Consider the following 6,000-nt stretch of genomic DNA (forward strand, 5'->3'; position numbering starts at 1 on the left):
TCAATAACTAGGTTAGCTGGATAATAAATATGCAAGTTTATTACCTTCCCTAAATATGTGTTGTGTCTTAACGTCTATCTTTGTCATTGCATTTCTGACTTCATCCATACACTTTTCTATTTCTAATGGTACTTTATGCTTAATAAGAACCTGAAATAGCAGAAATAGGTTTATGTTCCACTTTCAAAGTCATCAATAACTAGGTTAGCTGGATAATATGCAAGTTTATTACCTTTCCTAAAAATGTGTTATGTCTTAACCTCTATCTTTGTCATTGCATTTCTGACTTCAGCCATACACTTTGGTATCTCCAATGGTACTTTATGCTCGATAAGAACCTGAAATAAAAGAAATAGGTTTATGTTTCACTTCCAAAGTCAGTCTCTATAGTTCACACTTGGTCAAAGACGACTCTCAGTTGTTCCATTCCTTCTTACTGTACTTTTATATCAACCAAACCCAAATGGGAAGAAGTGAGTCAACACAACTGCAGTCCACTTTGTACATTTGCTAAGCAGACCACTCAAGCCTTTTAGGAAAAAGATAGAGAACTTCTCACCTGAGGAAGGCAAAAAGCTACCGCTTCTAGTATGGAAGTTTCTCCTTTAATTTTTTAGAGTGTATCGCTATTTTGAAATGAAAAAAGGTTTATAGATGAAGTAATTTGAATGACAAGTGATTACAGCTGTAGAAAGTGAAAAAAGTCGGGAACCATCGATTAACTTTTGAATAAAAGTAGAAACAACCCGAGTTTTACTACTACAGGATAAAAAACGAAGCTTCATCATTAATAACATACACCATTAGCAAAGAATCAAATTCAAGTATAATTGTCCTCACATTATTGTCAACCCAATATTTAGCAGCTTTCAATACGGCTCTCATCTCTGCTTCTATATTAGTTGTGATTCTATGCCTGTGCATACACTAAATCCCCTTTGTGATTTCTCAAATAAAAACCATATGATCCTATACTTGGATTTTGTTTGCTAGCTCCATCAGTGTTGAATTTAATTACACCTTCTTGGGGAAGTCCCCAGTTAACTATGTATGATGAAACTTTGGTATGTAGCTCTCCATTTTTCAGATTATTTCCTTTCATTACTTGCCTTGATTCTTGATCCATGGAAACTTTATTCTTATCATTTGGTGAATGCTCTGTTGCACCTAAAATATCATTCCATTAAGACTAGTATCTCTGTCGTGCTTTCTATTGTTTCTTCTTTTCTATAAATCCTATGCAATCAAAGCTGGTAGCACCTTATAGATCATATGTAGTTTATTTAGAGTCTGCACATGCCACCATGTCATCATAATATGAGGTAGTTTTATACCCTCAATTGTGATACCTGCAAAACTAGCAAAATACTTCCATAACTTTACAACTATGGGAGCTTTTCAAAAAAGATGATCTATAGTTTCTTGATGATGTTGTTCATAATAGTAATATCTAGACCCCAGATTTATCCTCATCCTTTACAAATTGTCATTAGTAGCAACTCTACCCTTCCAGAGATTCCATAGAAAGAAGTTGATTTTAAAAGGTAGCCCTTTATTATATACACTTATGTAAACCTTTTTTTTCCTTTTTGTGTCTCTATAGTTCCCACGCTGACTTAACACTGAATATACCATTTGAAGCTTCCATCCACCAGTCTTATCTCTACCTATTTCTACTAATGCAGGACTTATATTTGAATATATTCAATCTCTTCTTTTGAAATATAACATCTCAATTTGTTCCTATCCCTTCTCTTTTCTGTAATGAAAGGTTTCACCTCTATCTCCTCTTCACCATAATTTTGATCCACTATGTAATACAAAGTGCCCTGCTTTATCCAATTATCAAACCCGAAAATTACATCACCTATTTTCACTTGTCACTATATATTATGCTTAACTTCTTCCCTTATCTAAATCATTTTTCTCCATACATAATAAATTCTTAATCCTTGTGCAATGATTGGGTGTTTCTTCTTATAGTAATTATTCCACATAAAATGACTCCATAAAGATTCAGATGAAGTTCTAAAATTCCACCATAGTATAGCAAATAGTGCATCTCTTATAGTATGTAAGGACCTAAAACCTACACTATCTTCTTCGTTAGGCAGACACAAATCATCCCATGCCACCCTACATTTCTCCTTGGCTCTACCAATTTCCCCTTAAAAAGATTTTGCCATGATCTTATGAATTTGATCTATTACCCCTTTTGAGGTTTTCATATCAGACATTAAGTATATGAGCATAGCATGTAAAACATTATTTATCAAGATATATATTCCCTAATAAGCTAAACATCTGTTGTGCCAAGTGATCACTGTTCTACTTACCTTTTTGACCATGTCTTCAAAGTGACACTTCTTCTTCCTTCCATAAAATATAGGCCACCCTAGATAAGTAAATACGAAATTCCAATAACAATTATTGTGATTCATATTATTCTATTCTTTGCACTAATAAGGACCTTCTTATGTAAATATAAAAAGCATTTAGTAAAGTTGATGAGATGGTCTGATGCTTTTTCAGATTTATTCAACACTTTCATTATTTTCTTGATTGAATCATTATGCCCAAGAACAGAAAAATATGATATCATGTCATGACCCGATTTATGAGTCATGATGACACCTACTTTATTCCGCCAGTAGATAATTCAAATAGTAGCTTGAAGCCATAAGAAATGGCCTAATTTGGTGGGAAAATGGCATAAAAGCCAGAAATCAACAATTTAAGGCTTATGTTGAATAACAAGGTAATAAATATAGTCAAAAAGGATAGATAAAACATAAAAAACCATCCCATGACCTAGTAGTGTTGGTACAAGAGCTACTATAAATGGAACATAAATACATAAATAGTCAAATACAATCTGTCTCAAAAATAAAAGACTAGACATGGATGATAGAAGGAAATGGGGCAACTCCGACTTTGAGAGCTCACCCTGTCTCCAAAATTCAACTAAGCAAAATCGTCACATTAGTGGCTGCTACTAGTACTTGGATCTTCACTGAAAAGGTACAGAAGTGTAGTATGAGTACCAAAACCATGGGTACTCAGTAGGAATCATTGGTCGACTGAGCTAAATCAGGATATAAATATGATAAAATCTGAGATAAATAATCTAAGTTGAGGTAAAAAGGAAAACCTGAAAATAAGCTCCAAAACCATTGTACATAAATACATATAAAATAGTAATGTAAGGATCACACCACTATAACTACTAAATTGGCCCCCATAAGTCAATAAGTGCAAAAAAGTAAATAACCCAATACGGGCTCCCATAAGCTTGGAGGGTGCAATCAAAGGAAAGTAAATAACCGAATAAACAAAAATTATCATGGCATAACTAAGAATGTATCCATACCCTATCATATCATAAATAACTCTCAGTGCCAGATTTGAATCGAAACTCAATAGCATTATCATCATTATCATCATTTGTCAAACTCGAGCCGGGACTCATATTATCTATATCATCATCAAATGCCAGACTTAAATTGAAACTCATATTAATATTATTATCAATTGCCGAACTGAAACTAGAATTCATCTCAGTAATACCATATAATCATTTGTCGGTCTTGAATCAAAACTCAAAATCAGTAAACTACGAAGTTTTACCAAATTAGCATCAACTCCCTAAATACCAACCAACATGACTATTTAATTTTAAATCTCCTTAAAGTCCACAAATAAGCATTTCAAAGTGTATAACAAGCATAAATATGTCTACAAAGCTATTATAAGTCTTGGCCTACGGTGTGCCGGAGGGGCCTACTTCTAATCTTTGAAGTCATTTTAAGGAAAAATCTACCCCGTACTAGGATAAGATATCTAAATCCATTTGTAGATGTTAAATAATCCATGAATAATCATAGGATAGAAATTCTACCTAAAACATTAACAACTAGGCCAAATACGTCTAACTTATGGTTTAAAGACAACCTAAACTATAAACAGTCCAACTAACCACATATTGTCATTCTTACCTTCAACACCTAAATCCCATCCTATATCTAGCCTAATATAATAGTCATATTATGAAATATCTCAATCTATGAAGAAGGTAAAACTAGCCTACTTGGATGCCTAAGAAAAGCTCGAAGAATTTGCTAAACAAATAATTTCACGTTTCGAGAAGCTTCTGCAAGATGCCATGCTATCAAAATCACAATCTACTCATCAAAATGAGAACAATGATACCCATACTGTACTATGTGCTTCAGGGCCAAAATAATGTTAAAATACCATGTGGGGCCCATTTATGGAATCACACTTCAGAAAACAACACTTTCTTTTATGCTCAAGGAACATTTACCCTAAAAATAGGTGAATTCCGAGCTCTAATGGTGATACAATCATGCCACCAAGATTTTAGGGATTTTAGAAAAAAATAAAGAATGACACAAGAAAGTAACGGAATCTTACCGTAAATTCAAAGAAGAATCACATAATTCAACTTCACCAAAGCTCTAAAATCACCCACAAATGATTTTCCCAAGTTTTTCCACTTTTTACGGTTCAATATTTTTAGGAATGGATAAAAATAGGGAAAATAGATCCAAGTGGGGGGTTTTTATACCCTTCTTAGGTACGGGGACGCCGCTTAAGCAGACACTAGGCCGCTTAAGCGATCACCGCTAGTTACACCTAGAGACTACGCGAGTACCGCTTAAGTGGTCCCTTATCGCTTTATTGGCTACTACTTAAGCAGTTGGGGTTCCACTTAAGCAGACCTCCACTAGGATGACTTGGTTACTTAAGTGATGGACCATCCGCTTTAGCGGCCCATTTGATTAAGTAGTCTAAAAGGGCATTTAAGTAGTGCACTAACATAAGCTGAGACTTGGATTTTCTCCGCCAACCCCTCAAAATTTAACTAGAATCCCGTATATGCAAATCAACTACACTACCATATCAAATTCAATATCACAGACTCAATGGCACAGTCAAAATTTTGATCTAAGGTTATTTTGATGAAAAGTGGGTCCCACAACTATGTGTCATTTTTCTTAACTTTGGCCAATACCCCTAAATGAGTTCGAAAGCCTCGAGATCCAAACCAACGGTTCTCCAAACCTAAAATCGATGTTTCAGAGCTATTGGAGCTATTAGAATTGGAATATGAGGTCATTTTACTAAAGTTTTTCTTTGGTAGCCAATTGGAACTAGCAAAGACTTCAAAATAAAGAATTGACTTTAAAAAACAAATGAACAGTGCAATAACTGAACTGTCAGCTCCAGTATGTCATAAATGACTTGGAGAAGCTATAAGAAAGTTATAAATGATGAAACTAAGTGAAAATATAGAAAATGGCCTAGAGGGTCATTACAATATCCACTACTAAAAGAACTTTTGTCCACAAAAGTAAAGGGTTAGGATGTACCTGAAACCTCGAACAGGTAAGGATACTGGGTTCACATCCCACTCTCAATCTTCCAAGTGTCCTCCTCTACTAGGTGGTGTCTCTATTGAACCGTAACTATCAAAATCTCTCTAGTGCATAACTTCCTGACATTACTATCCAATATGAGCACGGTCGCCTCCGCGAAGGTCAACCACTCATCCAATTGAACTGAGTCCCATTTAAGAGCATGAGTTGGATTGGTAATGTGTTGCTACATTTAGAAACATGGAAAACTGAATGGACAACAACAAAATTTGGGGGTAAGGCTAACTCATAAGACACCTTATCAACTGTGCCAAAAATGTCAAAGGGTCCAATATATCTACGGTCATCCCAAACCTCATCACAACCTTCATGGTTGATATACGAAGAAATAACCAGTTACCAACTCCAAATATCAAGGCACAAAGTCTATGATCTACATAAGCCTTTTGCCTACTTTGAGCTGCCCTCAACCTATCCTGAATTACCCTGCCTCTATACAATGACTCTTGAAGCAATTCAGTACCACGAGATCTAATTTTGGAGGTATCAAACCAACCAATCAAAGAATGCCATCGCCTACTATATAAAACCTTAAAGGCAC

The sequence above is a fragment of the Capsicum annuum genome, chromosome 3 (assembly GCF_002878395.1).
Source record: "Capsicum annuum cultivar UCD-10X-F1 chromosome 3, UCD10Xv1.1, whole genome shotgun sequence".
NCBI lineage: Eukaryota > Viridiplantae > Streptophyta > Magnoliopsida > Solanales > Solanaceae > Capsicum > Capsicum annuum.